Raw genomic sequence first — 21,789 nt, forward strand, 5'->3', positions numbered from 1 at the left:
AATCCTCCTGTATGTGCCCGGTATATAATCCTCCTGTATGTGCCCGGTATATAATCCTCCTGTATGTGCCCGGTATATAATCCTCCTGTATGTGCCCGGTATATAATCCTCCTGTATGTGCCCGGTATATAATCCCCCTGTATGTGCCCGGTATATAATCCTCCTGTATGTGCCCGGTATATAATCCCCCTGTATGTGCCCGGTATATAATCCCCCTGTATGTGCCCGGTATATAATCCTCCTGTATGTGCCCGGTATATAATCCTCCTGTATGTGCCCGGTATATGATCCCCAGTATGTGCCTGGTATATAATCCTGTATGTTCCCGGTATATAATCCCCCTGTATGTGCCCGGTATATTATCCTCTTGTATGTGCCCGGTATATAATCCCCCTGTATGTGCCGGTATATAATCCTCCTGTATGTGCCCGGTATATAATCCTCCTGTATGTGGCCGGTATATAATCATCCTTTATGTGCCCGGTATATAATCCCTCAGTATGTGCCCGGTATATTATCCCCCTGTATGTGCCCGGTATATAATCCTCCTGTGTGTGCCCGGTATATAATCCTCCTGTATGTGCCCGGTATATAATCCTCCTGTATGTGCCCGGTATATAATCCCCCTGTATGTGCCAGGTATATTATCCTCTTGTATGTGCCCGGTATATTATCCCCCAGTATGTGCCCGGTATATAATCCTCCTGTATGTGCCCGGTATATAATCCTCCTGTATGTGCCCGGTATATTATCCCCCAGTATGTGCCCGGTATATAATCCTCCTGTATGTGCCCGGTATATAATCCTCCTGTATGTGCCCGGTATATAATCCTCCTGTATGTGCCCGGTATATAATCCTCCTGTATGTGCCAGGTATATAATCCTCCTGTATGTGCCCGGTATATTATCCCCCAGTATGTGCCCGGTATATAATCCTCCTGTATGTGCCCGGTATATAATCCTCCTGTATGTGCCCGGTATATAATCCTCCTGTATGTGCCCGGTATATAATCCTCCTGTATGTGCCCTGTATTTTATCCCCCTGTATGTGCCCGGTATATAATCCTCCTGTATGTGCCCGGTATATAATCCTCCTGTATGTGCCCGGTATATAATCCTCCTGTATGTGCCCGGTATATAATCCTCCTGTATGTGCCCGGTATATGATCCCCCTGTATGTGCCCGGTATATAATCCTCCTGTATGTGCCCGGTATATAATCCCCCTGTATGTGCCCGGTATATAATCCTCCTGTATGTGCCCGGTATATAATCCTCCTGTATGTGCCCGGTATATTATCCCCCTGTATGTGCCCGGTATATGATCCCCCTGTATGTGCCCGGTATATAATCCTCCTGTATGTGCCCGGTATATAATCCTCCTGTATGTGCCCGGTATATAATCCCCCTGTATGTGCCCGGTATATAATCCTCCTGTATGTGCCCGGTATATAATCCTCCTGTATGTGCCCGGTATATGATCCCCAGTATGTGCCCGGTATATAATCCTGTATGTTCCCGGTATATAATCCCCCTGTATGTGCCCGGTATATTATCCTCTTGTATGTGCCCGGTATATAATCCCCCTGTATGTGCCCGGTATATTATCCTCTTGTATGTGCCCGGTATATAATCCTCCTGTATGTGCCGGTATATAATCCTCCTGTATGTGCCCGGTATATAATCCTCCTGTATGTGGCCGGTATATAATCATCCTTTATGTGCCCGGTATATAATCCCTCAGTATGTGCCCGGTATATTATCCCCCTGTATGTGCCCGGTATATAATCCTCCTGTATGTGCCCGGTATATAATCCTCCTCTATGTGCCCGGTATATAATCCTCCTGTATGTGCCCGGTATATAATCCCCCTGTATGTGCCAGGTATATTATCCTCTTGTATGTGCCCGGTATATTATCCCCCAGTATGTGCCCGGTATATTATCCCCCAGTATGTGCCCGGTATATAATCCTCCTGTATGTGCCCGGTATATAATCCTCCTGTATGTGCCCGGTATATAATCCTCCTGTATGTGCCCTGTATTTTATCCCCCTGTATGTGCCCGGTATATAATCCTCCTGTATGTGCCCGGTATATAATCCCTCAGTATGTGCCCGGTATATAATCCTCCTGTGTGTGCCCGGTATATAATCCCCCTGTATGTGCCCGGTATATAATCCTCCTGTATGTGCCCGGTATATAATCCTCCTGTATGTGCCCGGTATATTATCCCCCTGTATGTGCCCGGTATATAATCATCCTGTATGTGCCCGGTATATAATCCTCCTGTATGTGCCCGGTTTATAATCCTCCTGTGTGTGCCCGGTATATAATCCCCCTGTATGTGCCCGGTATATAATCCTCCTGTATGTGCCCGGTATATTATCCCCCAGTATGTGCCCGGTATATAATCCTCCTGTATGTGCCCGGTATATAATCCTCCTGTATGTGCCCGGTATATAATCCTCCTGTATGTGCCCGGTATATAATCCTCCTGTATGTGCCCTGTATTTTATCCCCCTGTATGTGCCCGGTATATAATCCTCCTGTATGTGCCCGGTATATAATCCTCCTGTATGTGCCCGGTATATAATCCTCCTGTATGTGCCCGGTATATAATCCTCCTGTATGTGCCCGGTATATGATCCCCCTGTATGTGCCCGGTATATAATCCTCCTGTATGTGCCCGGTATATAATCCCCCTGTATGTGCCCGGTATATAATCCTCCTGTATGTGCCCGGTATATAATCCTCCTGTATGTGCCCGGTATATTATCCCCCTGTATGTGCCCGGTATATGATCCCCCTGTATGTGCCCGGTATATAATCCTCCTGTATGTGCCCGGTATATAATCCTCCTGTATGTGCCCGGTATATAATCCCCCTGTATGTGCCCGGTATATAATCCTCCTGTATGTGCCCGGTATATAATCCTCCTGTATGTGCCCGGTATATGATCCCCAGTATGTGCCTGGTATATAATCCTGTATGTTCCCGGTATATAATCCCCCTGTATGTGCCCGGTATATTATCCTCTTGTATGTGCCCGGTATATAATCCCCCTGTATGTGCCCGGTATATTATCCTCTTGTATGTGCCCGGTATATAATCCTCCTGTATGTGCCGGTATATAATCCTCCTGTATGTGCCCGGTATATAATCCTCCTGTATGTGGCCGGTATATAATCATCCTTTATGTGCCCGGTATATAATCCCTCAGTATGTGCCCGGTATATTATCCCCCTGTATGTGCCCGGTATATAATCCTCCTGTATGTGCCCGGTATATAATCCTCCTGTATGTGCCCGGTATATAATCCTCCTGTATGTGCCCGGTATATAATCCCCCTGTATGTGCCAGGTATATTATCCTCTTGTATGTGCCCGGTATATTATCCCCCAGTATGTGCCCGGTATATTATCCCCCAGTATGTGCCCGGTATATAATCCTCCTGTATGTGCCCGGTATATAATCCTCCTGTATGTGCCCGGTATATAATCCTCCTGTATGTGCCCTGTATTTTATCCCCCTGTATGTGCCCGGTATATAATCCTCCTGTATGTGCCCGGTATATAATCCCTCAGTATGTGCCCGGTATATAATCCTCCTGTGTGTGCCCGGTATATAATCCCCCTGTATGTGCCCGGTATATAATCCTCCTGTATGTGCCCGGTATATAATCCTCCTGTATGTGCCCGGTATATTATCCCCCTGTATGTGCCCGGTATATAATCATCCTGTATGTGCCCGGTATATAATCCTCCTGTATGTGCCCGGTTTATAATCCTCCTGTGTGTGCCCGGTATATAATCCCCCTGTATGTGCCCGGTATATAATCCTCCTGTATGTGCCCGGTATATAATCCTCCTGTGTGTGCCCGGTATATAATCCTCCTGTATGTGCCCGGTATATGATCCCCGGTATGTGCCCGGTATATAATCCTGTATGTGCCCGGTATATGATCCCCGGTATGTGCCCGGTATATAATCCTGTATGTTCCCGGTATATAATCCCCCTGTATGTGCCCGGTATATAATCCTGTATGTGCCCGGTATATTATCCCCGGTATGTGCCCGGTATATAATCCTGTATGTTCCCGGTATATAATCCTCCTGTATGTGCCCGGTATATAATCCTGTATGTTCCCGGTATATAATCCCCCTGTATGTGGCCGGTATATAATCCTCCTGTATGTGCCGGTATATTATCCCCCTGTATGTGCCCGGTATATGATCCCCCTGTATGTGCCCGGTATATAATCCTCCTGTATGTGCCCGGTATATAATCCCCCTGTATGTGCCCGGTATATAATCCTGTATGTGCCCGGTATATAATCCTCCTGTATGTGCCTGGTATATAATCCTGTATGTGCCCGGTATATAATCCTCCTGTATGTGCCCGGTATATAATCCTCCTGTATGTGCCCGGTATATAATCCCCCTGTATGTGCCCGGTATATAATCCTCCTGTATGTGCCCGGTATATAATCCTCCTGTATGTGCCCGGTATATAATCCTCCTGTATGTGCCCGGTATATAATCCCCCTGTATGTGCCCGGTATATAATCCTCCTGTATGTGCCCGGTATATAATCCCCCTGTATGTGCCCGGTATATAATCCTCCTGTATGTGCCCGGTATATAATCCTCCTGTATGTGCCTGGTATATAATCCTCCTGTATGTGCCCGGTATATAATCCCCCTGTATGTGCCCGGTATATAATCCTCCTGTATGTGCCCGGTATATAATCCCCCTGTATGTGCCCTGTATATTATCCCCCGGATGTGCCCGGTATATAATCCTCCTGTATGTGCCCGGTATATAATCCTCCTCTATGTGCCCGGTATATAATCATCCTGTATGTGCCCGGTATATAATCGTCCTGTATGTGCCCGGTATATAATCATCCTGTATGTGCCCGGTATATAATCCTCCTGTATGTTCCCGGTATATAATCCTCCTGTATGTACCCGGTATATAATCCTCCTGTATGTTCCCGGTATATAATCCCCCTGTATGTGCCCGGTATATAATCCTCCTGTATGTGCCCGGTATATAATCCTGTATGTGCCCGGTATATAATCCTCCTGTATGTGCCCAGTATATAATCCTCCTGTATGTGCCCGGTATATAATCCTCCTGTATGTGCCCGGTATATAATCCTCCTGTATGTGCCCGGTATATAATCCTGTATGTGCCCGGTATATAATCCTCCTGTATGTGCCCAGTATATAATCCTCCTGTATGTGCCCGGTATATTATCCCCGATATGTGCCCGGTATATTATCCCCGGTATGTGCCCGGTATATAATCCCCCTGTATGTGCCCGGTATATAATCCTGTATGTTCCCGGTATATAATCCCCCTGCATGTGCCCGGTATATTATCCTCTTGTATGTGCCCGGTATATTATCCCCCAGTATGTGCCCGGTATATTATCCCCCTGTATGTGCCCGGTATATGATCCCCGGTATGTGCCCGGTATATTATCCCCGGTATGTGCCCGGTATATAATCCTGTATGTGCCCGGTATATAATCCTCCTGTATGTGCCCGGTATATAATCCTCCTGTATGTGCCCGCTATATAATCCTGTATGTGCCCGGTATATAATCCTCCTGTATGTGCCCGGTATATAATCCCCCTGTATGTGCCCTGTATATTATCCCCCGGATGTGCCCGGTATATAATCATCCTGTATGTGCCCGGTATATAATCATCCTGTATGTGCCCGGTATATAATCGTCCTGTATGTGCCCGGTATATAATCCTCCTGTATGTGCCCGGTATATAATCCTCCTGTATGTACCCGGTATATAATCCTCCTGTATGTGCCCGGTATATAATTCCCCTGTATGTGCCCGGTATATAATCCTCCTGTATGTGCCCTGTATATTATTCCCCGGTATGTGCCCGGTATATAATTCTCCTGTATGTGCCCGGTATATAATCCCCCTGTATGTGCCCGGTATATAATCCTCCTGTATGTGCCCGGTATATAATCCTCCTGTATGTGCCCGGTATATAATCCTCCTGTATGTGCCCGGTATATAATCCTCCTGTATGTGCCCGGTATATAATTCTCCTGTATGTGCCCGGTATATAATCCCCCTGTATGTGCCCGGTATATAATCCTCCTGTATGTGCCCGGTATATAATCCTCCTGTATGTGCCCGGTATATAATCCTCCTGTATGTGCCCGGTATATAATCCTCCTGTATGTGCCCTGTATATTATCCCCCGGTATGTGCCTGGTATATAATCCTCCTGTATGTGCCCAGTATATAATCCTCCTGTATGTGCCCGGTATATAATCCTCCTGTATGTGCCCGGTATATAATCCTCCTGTATGTGCCCGGTATATAATCCTCCTGTATGTGCCCTGTATATTATCCCCCGCTATGTGCCCGGTATATAATCCCCCTGTATGTGCCCGGTATATTATCCTCTTGTATGTGCCCGGTATATTATCCCCCAGTATGTGCCCGGTATATTATCCCCCTGTATGTGCCCGGTATATGATTCCCGGTATGTGCCCGGTATATATTCCTGTATGTGCACGGTATATAATCCCCCTGTATGTGCCCGGTATATAATCCTCCTGTATGTGCCCGGTATATAATCCTCCTGTATGTGCCCGGTATATAATCCTCCTGTATGTGCCCGGTATATAATCCTCCTGTATGTGCCCGGTATATAATCCTGTATGTGCCCGGTATATAATCCTCCTGTATGTGCCCGGTATATAATCCTCCTGTATGTGCCCTGTATATTATCCCCCGGATGTGCCCGGTATATAATCATCCTGTATGTGCCCGGTATATAATCATCCTGTATGTGCCCGGTATATAATCCTCCTGTATGTGCCCGGTATATAATCCTCCTGTATGTACCCGGTATATAATCCTCCTGTATGTGCCCGGTATATAATCCCCCTGTATGTGCCCTGTATATAATCCTCCTAAATGTGCCCGGTATATAATCCTCCTGTATGTGCCCGGTATATAATCCCCCTGTATGTGCCCGGTATATAATCCCCCTGTATGTGGCCGGTATATAATCCTCCTGTATGTGCCCGGTATATAATCCCCCTGTATGTGCCCGGTATATAATCCCCCTGTATGTGCCCGGTATATAATCCTCCTGTATGTGCCTTGTATATTATCCTCCTGTATGTGCCCGGTATATAATCCTCTTGTATGTGCCCGGTATATTATCCCCGGTATGTGCCCGGTATAAAATCCTCCTGTATGTGCCCGGTATATAATCCTCCTGTATGTGCCCGGTATATAATCCTCCTGTATGTGCCCGGTATATAATCCTCCTGTATGTGCCCGGTATATAATCCTCCTGTATGTGCCCGGTATATAATCCTCCTGTATGTGCCCGGTATATGATCCTCCTGTATGTGCCCGGTATATAATCCTCCTCTATGTGCCCGGTATATGATCCTCCTGTATGTGCCCGGTATATAATCCTCCTGTATGTGGCCGGTATATAATCCTCCTGTATGTGCCCGGTATATTATCCCCCGGTATGTGCCCGGTATATAATCCTCCTGTATGTGCCCGGTATATAATCCTCCTGTATGTGCCCGGTATATAATCCTCCTGTATGTGCCCGGTATATAATCCTCCTGTATGTGCCCGGTATATAATCCTCCTGTATGTGCCCGGTATATAATCCTCCTGTATGTGCCCGGTATATAATCCTCCTGTATGTGCCCTGTATATGATCCTCCTGTATGTGGCCGGTATATAATCCTCCTGTATGTGCCCGGTATATAATCCTCCTGTATGTGCCCGGTATATAATCCTCCTGTATGTGCCCGGTATATAATCCTCCTGTATGTGGCCGGTATATAATCCTCCTGTATGTGCCCGGTATATAATCCTCCTGTATGTGCCCGGTATATAATCCTCCTGTATGTGCCCGGTATATAATCCTCCTGTATGTGGCCGGTATATAATCCTCCTGTATGTGCCCGGTATATGATCCTCCTGTTTGTGCCCGGTATATAATCCTCCTGTATGTGCCCGGTATATTATCCTCCTGTATGTGGCCGGTATATAATCCCCCTGTATGTGCCCGGTATATAATCCTCCTTTATGTGCCCGGTATATAATCCTCCTGTATGTGCCCTGTATATTATCCCCGGTATGTGCCCGGTATATAATCCTCCTGTATGTGCCCGGTATATAATCCTCCTGTATGTGCCCGGTATATAATCCTCCTGTATGTGCCCGGTATATTATCCCCGGTATGTGCCCGGTATATAATCCTCCTGTATGTGCCCGGTATATAATCCCCCTGTATGTGCCCGGTATATTATCCCCGGTATGTGCCCGGTATATAATCCTCCTGTATGTGCCCGGTATATAATCCTCCTGTATGTGCCCGGTATATAATCCTCCTGTATGTGCCCGGTATATGATCCCCGGTATGTGCCCGGTATATAATCCTCCTTTATGTGCCCGGTATATAATCCTCCTGTATGTGCCCGGTATATTATCCCCCAGTATGTGCCCGGTATATAATCCTCCTGTATGTGCCCGGTATATGATCCCCGGTATGTGCCCGGTATATAATCCTCCTTTATGTGCCCGGTATATTATCCCCCAGTATGTGCCCGGTATATTATCCCCGGTATGTGCCCGGTATATAATCCTCCTGTATGTGCCCGGTATATGATCCTCCTGTATGTGCCCGGTATATAATCCTCCTGTATGTGCCCGGTATATAATCCTCCTGTATGTGCCCGGTATATAATCCTCCTGTATGTGCCCGGTATATTATCCCCGGTATGTGCCCGGTATATAATCCTCCTGTATGTGCCCGGTATATAATCCCCCTGTATGTGCCCGGTATATTATCCCCGGTATGTGCCCGGTATATAATCCTCCTGTATGTGCCCGGTATATAATCCTCCTGTATGTGCCCGGTATATTATCCCCCTGTATGTGCCCGGTATATGATCCTCCTGTATGTGCCCGGTATATGATCCCCGGTATGTGCCCGGTATATAATCCTCCTGTATGTGCCCGGTATATTATCCCCCTGTATGTGCCCGGTATATAATCCTCCTGTATGTGCCTGGTATATAATCCTGTATGTGCCCGGTATATAATCCTCCTGTATGTGCCCTGTATATAATCCCCCTGTATGTGCCCGGTATATGATCCCCCTGTATGTGCCCGGTATATAATCCTCCTGTATGTGCCCTGTATATAATCCCCCTGTATGTGCCCGGTATATAATCCTCCTGTATGTGCCCGGTATATAATCCCCCTGTATGTGCCTGGTATATAATCCTCCTGTATGTGCCCGGTATATAATCCTCCTGTATGTGCCCGGTATATAATCCTGTATGTGCCCGGTATATTATCCCCCTGTATGTGCCCGGTATATTATCCCCCTGTATGTGCCCGGTATATGATCCCCGGTATGTGCCCGGTATCCCCGTGCCCCCCTCCCCTGTACATGGTGCCCCCCTGCCATCCTCCCTGGGGGGCGCAGGAATCAGGTTAGTGTATATAGGACAGTGCAGGGAGGCGCCGGAGATGCTGGGGGGCTCCGCTCGGATGTGGGGCAGCGGCTCCCGGTCTCTCCGGTTGGGGGCGCTCACCTGGCCTCCTGGGAAGTCGCCTCCTGTCCGGCTGTGGCTGCGGATGAGAGGTGAGTGCCGCTCTGAGGCTGAGAGCTGCCAGACCCGGAGAGGGGGGCCGCACTGAGACCCTCGTGACGTCAGCAGCCACTTCAGGCACTTAACCCCTCCACCCCCGGAGTGCGGGGAAGAAACCGGCACCTGCAGCATCGGAGAAGAGAGGGACGGCACCGCGTGTATCTAATCCCGGACTGTGCGGTACCGTGTGCTGCTGATCTCTATACGTCTGATCCTGGGAGATGACCTGCAGTATCCAAACCCATCAGTCTTATACTAACTGCTAAAGTTGTGTATCTAAGCCCCGTACGCGTTATACTGCCTGCCGAGTCTTTGTATCTAATCTCTCTGTGTGAGAAATACTTTGTATCTAATCCTAAATGCAAAGCCGTGTATCTAGTCATATCGGGTGGGATACCTTATTCCCCTCTGTGTGATACACTCCCCGGAGCCGTGTATCTAGTTATATCGGGTGTGATACTGTATCTTAGACCCCTCTGTGTGATACACTCCCCGTGTATCACGGTCCGTTATTACACCGCAGGATCTAGGCTCGGGGAGTGTTCGGTGCGGTGTGTGTGTGTGTGTGTGGGGGGGGGGGGGGGGGCGGGCACTCTCCATCACTCCTGGGGGGGACTCTCCATCACTCCTGGGGGGACTCTCCATCACTTCTGGGGGGACTCTATCACTCCTGGGGGGACTCTCCATCACTCCTGGGGGGACTCTCCATCACTTCTGGGGGGACTCTATCACTCCTGGGGGGACTCTACATCACTCCTGGGGGGGACTCTCCATCACTCCTGGGGTTGTTTCATCACTCCTGGGGGGACTCTCCATCACTCCTGGAGGGACTTTCTATCACTCCTGGGGGGGGGGGGGACTCTCCATCTCTCCTAAGGGGGGAATCTCCATCACTCCTGGGGGGCTCTCCATCACTCCTGGGGGGGACTCTCCATCACTCCTGGGGGGACTCTCCATCACTTCTGGGGGGGACTCTCCATCACTTCTGGGGGGCCCCTCCATCACTCCTGGGGGGACTCTCCATCACTCATGGGGGGGACTCTCCATCACTCCTGGGGGGGACTCTCCATCACTCCTGGGGGGACTCTCTATCACTCCTGGGGGGACTCTCCATCACTCCTGGGGGGGACTCTCCATCACTCCTGGGGGGACTCTCCATCACTCCTGGGGGGACTCTCCATCACTCCTGGGGTTGTTTCATCACTCCTGGGGGACTCTCCATCACTCGTGGGGGGCTCTCCATCACTCCTGGGGTTGTTTCATCACTCCTGGGGTTGTTTCATCAGTCCTGAGGGGACTCTCTATCACTCCTGGAGGGACTTTCCATCACTCCTGTGGGGGGGGGACTCTCCATCTCTCCTGGGGGGACTCTCCATCACTCCTGGGGGACTCTCCATCACTCCTGGGGGGACTCTCCATCACTCCTGGGGGGGGACTCTCCATCACTCCTGGGGGGGACTCTCCATCACTCTTGGGGGGGACTCTCCATCACTCCTGGGGGACTCTCCATCACTCCTGGGGGGGACTCTCCATCACTCTTGGGGGGGACTCTTTATCACTCCTGGGGGGGACTCTATCACTCCTGGGGGGGACTCTCCATCTCTCCTGGGGGGGACTCTCCATCTCTCCTGGGGGACTCTCCATCACTCCTGGGGGGGATTCTCCATCTCTCCTAAGGGGGGAATCTCCATCACTCCTGGAGGACTCTCCATCACTTCTGGGGGGACTCTCCATCACTCCTGGGGGGGACTCTCCATCACTCCTGGGGAGACTCTCCATCATTCCTGGGGGGGACTCTCCATCACTCCTGGGGGGACTCTCCATCACTCCTAGGGGGACTCTCCATCACTCCTGGGGGGCTCTCCATCACTCCTGGGGGGCTCTCCATCACTCCTGGGGGGGACTCTCCATCTCTCCTGGGATTGTTTCATCACTCCTGGGGGGACTCTCCATCACTCCTGGGGGGCTCTCCATCACTCCTGGGGTTGTTTCATCACTCCTGGGGGCTCTACATCACTCCTGGGGGGCTCTCCATCACTACTGGGGTTGTTTCATCACTCCTGGGGGGCTATCCATCACTCCTGGGGGGGACTCTCCATCTCTCCTAGGGTTGTTTCATCACTCCTGGGGGGATTTTCCATCACTCCTGGGGTTGTTTTATCACTCCTGGGGGGCTCTCCATCACTCTTGGGGGACTCTCCATCACTACTGGGGGGGACTCTCCATCACTGCTGGGGGCACTCTCCATCACTCCTGAGGGGGACTCTCCATCACTCCTGGGGGGCTCTCCATCACTCCTGGGGTTGTTTCATCACTCCTGGGGGCTCTACATCACTCCTGGGGGGCTCTCCATCACTACTGGGGTTGTTTCATCACTCCTGGGGGGCTATCCATCACTCCTGAGGGGGACTCTCCATCTCTCCTAGGGTTGTTTCATCACTCCTGGGGGGATTTTCCATCACTCCTGGGGGGCTCTCCATCACTCTTGGGGGACTCTCCATCACTACTGGGGGGGACTCTCCATCACTGCTGGGGGCACTCTCCATCACTCCTGAGGGGGACTCTCCATCACTCCTGGGGGCACTCTCCATCACTCCTGGGGGGGACTCTCCATCACTCCTGGGGGGGACTCTCCATCATTCCTGGGGGACTCTCCATCACTCCTGGGGGGGACTCTTTATCACTCCTGGGGGGGACTCTATCACTCCTGGGGGGGACTCTCTATCTCTCCTGGGGGGACTCTCCATCACTCCTGGGGGGGACTCTCCATCTCTCCTAAGGGGGGAATCTCCATCACTCCTGGAGGACTCTCCATCACTCCTGGGGGGCTATCCATCACTCCAGGGGTTGTTTCATCACTCCTGGGGGCTCACCATCACTCCTGGGGGGCCCTCCATCACTTCTGGGAGGGAGTCTCCATCTCTCCTGGGGTTGCTTCATCACTCCTGGGGGGGACTCTTTATCACTCCTGGGGGGGACTCTATCACTCCTGGGGGGGACTCTCCATCACTCCTGGGGGGGACTCTCCATCTCTCCTAAGGGGGGACTCTCCATCACTCCTGGGGGGCTCTCCATCACTCCTGGGGTTGTTTCATCACTCCTGGGGGGCTCACCATCACTCTTGGGGGGCCCTCCATCACTCCTGGGAGGGAGTCTCCATCTCTCCTGGGGTTGTTTCATCACTCCTGGGGGGACTCTCCATCACTCTTGAGGGGCACTCCATCACTCCTGGGGTTGTTTCATCACTCCTGGGGGCTCTACATCACTCCTGGGGGGCTCTCCATCACTACTGGGGTTGTTTCATCACTCCTGGGGGCTCTACATCACTCCTGGGGGGCTCTCCATCACTACTGGGGTTGTTTCATCACTCCTGGGGGGCTCTCCATCACTCCTGGGGGGACTCTCCATCTCTCCTAGGGTTGTTTTATCACTCCTGGGGGGATTTTCCATCACTCTTGGGGTTGTTTCATCACTCCTGGGGGCTCTCCATCACTCTTGGGGGACTCTCCATCACTACTGGGGGGACTCTCCATCACTGCTGGGGGCACTCTCCATCACTCCTGAGGGGCACTCTCCATCACTCCTGGGGGCACTCTCCATCACTCCTGGGGGGGACTAACCATCTCTCCTGGGGGGGACTCTCCATCTCTCCTGGGGGGGACTCTCCATCTCTCCTAAGGGGGGAATCTCCATCACTACTGGGGGGCTCTCCATCACTCCTGGGGTTGTTTCATCACTCCTGGGGGCACTCCATCACTCCTGTGGGGGGACTCTCCATCTCTCCTGGGGGGGGACTCTCCATCTCTCCTGGGGTGGACTCTCCATCACTCCTGGGGGGCTCTCCATCACTACTGGGGTTGTTTCATCACTCCTGGGGGGCTCTCCATCACTCCTGGGGGGACTCTCCATCTCTCCTAGGGTTGTTTTAGCACTCCTGGGGGGATTTTCCATCACTCCTGGGGTTGTTTCATCACTCCTGGGGGCTCTCCATCACTCTTGGGGGACTCTCCATCTCTCCTGGGGGGGACTCTCCATCTCTCCTGGGGTGGACTCTCCATCACTCCTGGGGGGGACGCTCCATCTCTCCTGGGGTTGTTTCAACACTCCTGGGGGGACTCTCCATCACTCCTGGGGGCTCTCCATCACTCCTGGGGGGACTTTCCATCACTCCTGCGGGGGACTCTCCATCACTCCTGGGGGGGACTCTCCATCTCTCCTGGGGGGGACTTTCCATCTCTCCTGGGGGGACGACTCTCCATCTCTCCTACGGGGGGAATCTCCATCACTCCTGGGGAACTCTCCCTCACTCCTGGGGGTCTCTCCATCACTCCTGGGGGGCTCTCCATCACTCCTGGGGGGCTCTTTATCACTCCTTGGGTTGTTTCATCACTCCTGGGGGGCTCTCCATCACTCCTGGGGGGGGACTCTCCATCTCTCCTGGGGTTGTTTCATCACTCTTTGTGGGGACCCTCCATCACTCCTGGGGAGACTCTCCATCACTCTTGGGAGGAATCTCCATCACTCCTGGGGGGACTCTCCATCTCTCCTGGGGGGACTCCATCACTCCTGGGGGGGACTCTCCATCACTCCTGGGGGGGACTCTCCATCTCTCCTGGGGAGGACTCTCCATCTCTCCTGGGGTTGTTTCATCACTCCTGGGGGCTCTCCATCACTCCTGGGGGGACTCTCCATCACTCCTGGGGGGGGGGGACTCTCCATCACTCCTTGGGGGGACTTTCCATCTCTCCTGGGGGGGACTCTCCATCTCTCCTGGGGGGGACTCTCCATCTCTCCTAAGGGGGGAATCTCCATCAATCCTGTGGGACTCTCCCTCACTCCTGGGGGGCTCGTCATCACTCCTGGGGTTGTTTCATCACTCCTGGGGGCTCTCCATCACTCCTGGGGGTCTCTGCATCACTCCTGGGGGGCTCTCCATCACTCCTGGGGGGCTCTCCACTCCTGGGTGGCTGTCCATCACTCCTGGGGTTGTTTCATCACTCCTGGGGGGCTCTCCATCACTCCTGGGGGGCTCTCCTTCACTGCTGGGGGTGTTTAATCACTCCTGGGGGGCTCTCCATCACTCCTTGGGGGTACTCTCCATTTCTCCTGGGGTTGTTTCATCACTCCTTGGGGGGACCCTCCAACACTCCTGGGGGGACTCTCCATCACTCTTGGGGGGACTCTCCATCACTCCTGGGGGGGACTCTCCATCACTCCTGGGGGGGACTCTCCATCACTCCTGGGTGGGACTCTCCATCACTCCTGGGGGGGACTCTCCATCACTCCTGGGGGGACTGTCCATCACTCCTGGGGGGGACTCTCCATCACTCCTGGGGTTGTTTCATCACTCCTGGGGGGACTCTCCATCACTCCTGGGGGGCTCTACATCACTCCTGGGGTTGTTTCATCGCTCCTGGGGGGTTTTCATCACTCCTGGGGGGACTCTCCATCACTCCTGGGGTTGTTTCATCACTCTTGGGGGACTCTCCATCACTCCTGGAGGGACTTTCCATCACTCCTGAAGGGGACTTTCCATCTCTCCTGGGGGGACTCTCCATCACTCCTGCGGGACTCTCCATCACTCCTGGGGGGACTCTCCATCACTCCTGGTGGGGACTCTCCATCACTCCTGGGGGACTCTCCATCACTCCTGGGGGGACTCTCCATCACTCCTGGGTGGACTCTACCACTCCTGGGGGGGACTCTATCACTCATGGGGGGGACTCTCCATCTCTCCTGGGGGGGACTCTCCATCCCTCCTGGGGGGGGACTCTCCATCTCTCCTTAGGTTGTTTCATCACTCCTGTGGGGACCCTCCATCATTCCTGGGGGGTACTCCATCACTCCTGGGGTTGTTTTATCAGTCTTGGGGGGCTCTACATCACTCCTGGGGGGCTCTCCATCACTCCTGGGGTTGTTTCATCACTCCTGGGGGGATCTCCATCACTCCTGGGGGACTCTCCATCACTCCTAGGGGGCTCTCCATCACTCCTGGGGGGCTCTCCATCACTCCTGGGGGGGACTCTCCATCTCTCCTGGGGTTGTTTCATCACTCCTGGGGGGACTCTCCATCACTCCTGGGGGATTCTCCATCACTCCTGGGGTTCTTTCATCACTCCTGGGGGGCTCTACATCACTCCTGGGGGGCCCTTCATCACTACTGGGGTTGTTTCATCACGCCTGGGGGGCTCTCCATCACTCCTGGGGGGGACTCTCCATCTCTCCTGGGGTTTTTTCATCACTCCTGGGGGGACTCTCCATCACTCCTGGGGGGGACTCTCCATCTCTCCTGGGGTTGTTTCATCACTCCTGTGGGGACTCTCCATCACTCCTGGGGCCCTCCATCACTCCTGGGGAGACTCTCCATCACTCCTGGGGGGGACTCTCCATCACTCCTGGGGGGCACTCTCTATCACTCCTGGGGGGGAATCTCCATCTCTCCTGGGGGGACTCTCCATCTCTCCTGGGGGGGACTCTCCATCACTCCTGGGGGGGGACTCTCCATCTCTTCTGGGGGGGACTCTCCATCTCTCCTGGGGTTGTTTCATCAATCCTGGGGGGACTCTCCCTCACTCCTGGGGGGGCTCTCCATCACTCCTGGGGGGGGACTCTCCATCACTCCTTGGGGGGACTCTCCATCACTCCTGGGGGGGACTCTCCATCACTCCTGGGGGGGACTCTCCATCACTCCTGGGGGACTCTCCGTCACTCCTGGGGGGCTCTTCATCACTCCTGGGGTTGTTTCATCACTCCTGGGGGGCTCTCCATCACTCCTGGGGGGCTCTGCATCACTCCTGGGGGGCTCTCCATCACTCCTGGGGGTGTTTTATCACTCCTGGGGGGCTCTCCATCACTCTTTCAGGGTACTCTCCATCTCTCCTGGGGTTGTTTCATCACTCCTTGGGGGGGCCCTCCATCACTCCTGGGGGGACTCTCCATCTATCTTGGGGGGACTCTCCATCACTCCTGGGGGGGCTCTGCATCACTCCTGGGGGGCTCTCCATCACTCCTGGGGGTGTTTCATCACTCCTGGGGGGCTCTCCATCACTCTTTCAGGGTACTCTCCATCTCTCCTGGGGTTGTTTCATCACTCCTTGGGGGGGCCCTCCATCACTCCTGGGGGGACTCTCCATCACTCTTGGGGGGACTCTCCATCACTCCTGGGGGGACTCTCCATCACTCCTGGGGGGAACTCTATCACTCCTGGGGGGGACTCTCCATTTCTCCTGGGGGGGACTCTCCATCTCTCCTGGGGGGGACTCTTCATCACTCCTGGGGGGAGACTCTCCATCTCTCCTAAGGAAGGAATCTCCATCACTCCTGGGGGGCTCTTCATCACTCCTGGTGGGAACTCTCCATCACTCCTGGGGGGGACTCTCCATCACTCCTGGGGGGACTCTCCATCACTCCTGGGGGGGGACTCTCTATCACTCCTGGGGGGGGACTCTCCATCACTCCTGGGGGGACTCTCTATCTCTCCTGGGGGGGACTCTCCATCACTCCTGGGGGGACTCTCGATCACTCCTGGGGGAGACTCTCCATCACTCCTGAGGGGGACTCTCCATCTCTCCTGGGGGGGGACTCTCCATCTCTCCTTGGGGGGACTCTCCATCACTCCTGGGGGGGACTCTCCATCTCTCCTGGGGTTGTTGCATCACTCCTGGGGGGACTCTCCATCACTCCTGGGGGCTCTCCATCACTCCTGGGGTGGACTCTCCATCTCTCCTTTGGGGGACTCTCCATTACTCCCGGGGGGGACTCTCCATCACTCCTTGGGGGGACTCTATCACTCCTGGGGTGGACTCTCCATCTCTCCTTTGGGGGACTCTCCATTACTCCTGGGGGGGACTCTCCATCTCTCCTAAGGGGGGAATCTCCATCACTCCTGGGGGACTCTTCATCACTCCTGGGGGGCTCTCCATCACTCCTGGGGTTGTTTCATCACTCCTGGGGTTGTTTCATCACTCCTGGGGGGCTCTCCATCACTCCTGGGGGGCTCTCCATCACTCCTGGGGGGACTCTCCATCACTCCTGGGGGGCTCTCCATCACTCCTGGGGTTGTTTCATCACTCCTGGGGGGCTCTCCATCACTCCTGGGGGGCTCTCCATCACTCCTGGGGGGACTCTCCATCACTCCTGGGGGACTCTCCATCACTCCTGGGGGGACTCTCCATCACTCCTGGGGGGATCCCCATCACTCCTGGGGGGGACTCTCCATCTCTCCTGGGGTTGTTTCATCACTCCTGGGGGGACTCTCCATCACTCCTGGGGGCTCTCCATCACTCCTGGGGGACTCTTCATCACTCCTGGGGGGACTCTCCATCTCTCCTGGGGGGGACTCTCCATCTCTCCTGGGGGGGGACTCTCCATCTCTCCTAAGGGGGGAATCTCCATCACTCCTGGGGGACTCTCCCTCACTCCTGGGGGGGCTCTCCATCACTCCTGGGGTTGTTTCATCACTCCTGGGGGGCTCTCCATTACTCCTGGGGTTGTTTCATCACTCCTGGGGGGCCTCTCCATCACTCCTGGGGTTGTTTCATTACTCCTGGGGGGCTCTCCATCACTCCTGGGGGGCTCTCCATCACTCCTGGGGTTGTTTCATCACTCCTGGGGGGCTCTCCATCACTCCTGGGGGGGACTCTCCATCTCTCCTAGGGTTGTTTCATCACTCCTGGGGGGACTCTCCATCACTTCTGGGGGGCTCTCCATCACTCCTGCGGGGACTCTTCATCACTCCTGGGGGGCTTTCCATCACTCCTGGGGGGGACTCTCCATCTCTCCTGGGGTTGTTTCATCACTCCTGGGGGGCTCTCCATCACTCCTGGGGGACTCTCCATCACTCCTGGGGGGACTCTCCATCACTCCTGGGGGGAACTCTATCACTCCTGGGGGGGACTCTCCATTTCTCCTGGGGGGGACTCTCCATCTCTCCTGGGGGGGACTCTTCATCACTCCTGGGGGGAGACTCTCCATCTCTCCTAAGGAAGGAATCTCCATCACTCCTGGGGGGCTCTTCATCACTCCTGGTGGGAACTCTCCATCACTCCTGGGGGGGACTCTCCATCACTCCTGGGGGGACTCTCCATCACTCCTGAGGGGGGACTCTCTATCACTCCTGGGGGGGGACTCTCCATCACTCCTGGGGGGACTCTCTATCTCTCCTGGGGGGGACTCTCCATCACTCCTGGGGGGACTCTCGATCACTCCTGGGGGAGACTCTCCATCACTCCTGGGGGGACTCTCCATCACTCCTGGGGTTGTTTCATTACTCCTGGGGGACTCTCCATCACTCCTGGGGGGCTCTTTATCACTCCTTGTGTTGTTTTATCACTCCTTGGGTTGTTTCATCACTCCTGAGGGGACTCTCCATCACTCCTGGTGTTGTTTCATCATTCCTGGGGGACTCTCCATCACTCCTGGAGGGACTTGCCATCACTCCTGGGGGGGGACTCTCCATCACTCCTGGGGGGGACGTTCCATCACTTCTGGGGGGGGACTCTTTATCACTCCTGGGGGGACCCTCCATCACTCCTGGTGGGAAATCTCCATCACTCCTTGGGGGGGGGACTCTCCATCACTCCTGGGGGGACTCTCCATCACTCCTGGGGGGGACTCTCCATCACTCCTGGGGGGGACTCGCCATCACTCCTGGGGGACTCTCCATCACTCCTGGGGGGGACTCTCCATCACTCCTGGGGGGGACTCTCCATCACTCCTGGGGGGGACTCCATCACTCCTGGGGGGACTCTTCATCTTTCCTGGGGTTGTTTCATCACTCCTGGGGGGACTCTCCATCACTCCTGGGGGGCTCTCCATCACTCCTGGGGGGCTCGCCATCACTCCTGGGGGGCTCGCCATCACTCCTGGGGTTGTTTCATCACTCCTGGGGGGATCTCCATCACTCCTGGGGGACGCCCCATCACTCCTGGGGGGCTCTCCATCACTCCTGGGGTTGTTGAATCACTCCTGGGGGGCTCTCTATCACTCCTGGGGGGCTCTCCATCACTCCTGGGGGGGACTCTCCATCTCTCCTGGGGTTGTTTCATCACTCCTGGGGGGACTCTCCATCACTCCTGGGGGGCTCTCCATCACTCCTGGGGTTGTTTCATCACTCCTGGGGGGCTCTCCATCACTCCTGGGGGGCTCTCCATCACTCCTGGGGTTGTTTCATCACTCCTGGGGGGCTCTCCATCACTCCTGGGGGGGGACTCTCCATCTCTCCTGGGGTTGTTTCATCACTCCTGGGGGGACTCTCCATCACTCCTGGGGTTGTTTCATCACTCCTGGGAGGCTCTCCATCACTCCTGGGGGACTCTCCATCACTCCTAGGGGGACTCTCCATCACTCCTGGGGGCACTCTCCATCTCTCCTGGGGGGGACTCTCCATCACTCCTGGGGGCACTCTTCATTACTCCTGGGGGGACTCTCCATCTCTCCTGGGGGGGACTCTTCATCTCTCCTGGGGGGCGACTCTCCATCTCTCCTGGGGGGGGGACTCTCCATCTCTCCTAAGGGGGGAATCTCCATCACTCCTGGGGGACTCTCCATCACTCCTGGGGTTGTTTCATCACTCCTGGGGGCACTCTCCATCACTCCTGAGGGGGACTCTCCATCTCTCCTGGGGGGGGACTCTCCATCTCTCCTTGGGGGGACTCTCCATCACTCCTGGGGGGGACTCTCCATCTCTCCTGGGGTTGTTGCATCACTCCTGGGGGGACTCTCCATCACTCCTGGGGGCTCTCCATCACTCCTGGGGTGGACTCTCCATCTCTCCTTTGGGGGACTCTCCATTACTCCTGGGGGGGACTCTCCATCACTCCTTGGGGGGACTCTATCACTCCTGGGGTGGACTCTCCATCTCTCCTTTGGGGGACTCTCCATTACTCCTGGGGGGGACTCTCCATCTCTCCTAAGGGGGGAATCTCCATCACTCCTGGGGGACTCTTCATCACTCCTGGGGGGCTCTCCATCACTCCGGGGGTTGTTTCCTCACTCCTGGGGTTGTTTCATCACTCCTGGGGGGCTCTCCATCACTCCTGGGGGGCTCTCCATCACTCCTGGGGGGACTCTCCATCACTCCTGGGGGGCTCTCCATCACTCCTGGGGTTGTTTCATCACTCCTGGGGGGCTCTCCATCACTCCTGGGGGGCTCTCCATCACTCCTGGGGGGACTCTCCATCACTCCTGGGGGACTCTCCATCACTCCTGGGGGGACTCTCCATCACTCCTGGGGGGATCCCCATCACTCCTGGGGGGGACTCTCCATCTCTCCTGGGGTTGTTTCATCACTCCTGGGGGGACTCTCCATCACTCCTGGGGGCTCTCCATCACTCCTGGGGGACTCTTCATCACTCCTGGGGGGACTCTCCATCTCTCCTGGGGGGGACTCTCCATCTCTCCTGGGGGGGGACTCTCCATCTCTCCTAAGGGGGGAATCTCCATCACTCCTGGGGGACTCTCCCTCACTCCTGGGGGGGCTCTCCATCACTCCTGGGGTTGTTTCATCACTCCTGGGGGGCTCTCCATCACTCCTGGGGTTGTTTCATCACTCCTGGGGGGCCTCTTCATCACTCCTGGGGTTGTTTCATTACTCCTGGGGGGCTCTCCATCACTCCTGGGGGGCTCTCCATCACTCCTGGGGTTGTTTCATCACTCCTGGGGGGCTCTCCATCACTCCTGGGGGGGACTCTCCATCTCTCCTAGGGTTGTTTCATCACTCCTGGGGGGACTCTCCATCACTTCTGGGGGGCTCTCCATCACTCCTGCGGGGACTCTTCATCACTCCTGGGGGGCTTTCCATCACTCCTGGGGGGGACTCTCCATCTCTCCTGGGGTTGTTTCATCACTCCTGGGGGGCTCTCCATCACTCCTGGGGGACTCTCCATCACTCCTAGGGGGACTCTCCATCACTTCTGGGGGCACTCTCCATCTCTCCTGGGGGGGACTCTCCATCACTCCTGGGGGCACTCTTCATTACTCCTGGGGGGGACTCTCCATCTCTCCTGGGGGGGGACTCTCCATCTCTCCTGGGGGGGGGCTCTCCATCTCTCCTGGGGGGGGACTCTCCATCTCTCCTAAGGGGGGAATCTCCATCACTCCTGGGGGACTCT

General features: G+C 54.6%; 1 protein-coding gene across 3 annotated transcripts in view; it reads right to left on the reverse strand.

The window, feature by feature from the left end:
• Positions 1-10,135, reverse strand: part of SLC18A2 (solute carrier family 18 member A2) — a 51,811-nt gene extending 41,676 nt beyond the window's left edge. For 2 of the 3 annotated variants that reach the window (XM_069978808.1, XM_069978806.1), the window contains exon 1: positions 9,623-9,702. The gene's annotated coding sequence lies outside the window, so the exon portion shown is untranslated. Of the gene's footprint in view, positions 1-9,622; positions 9,703-10,076 lie in introns of those variants that run through there. The other variant, XM_069978807.1, reaches the window with a different exon arrangement.
• Between the last annotated feature and the right edge of the window lie 11,654 nt (positions 10,136-21,789).

The sequence above is a fragment of the Dendropsophus ebraccatus genome, chromosome 8 (assembly GCF_027789765.1).
Source record: "Dendropsophus ebraccatus isolate aDenEbr1 chromosome 8, aDenEbr1.pat, whole genome shotgun sequence".
Taxonomy (NCBI): Eukaryota; Metazoa; Chordata; class Amphibia; order Anura; family Hylidae; genus Dendropsophus; species Dendropsophus ebraccatus.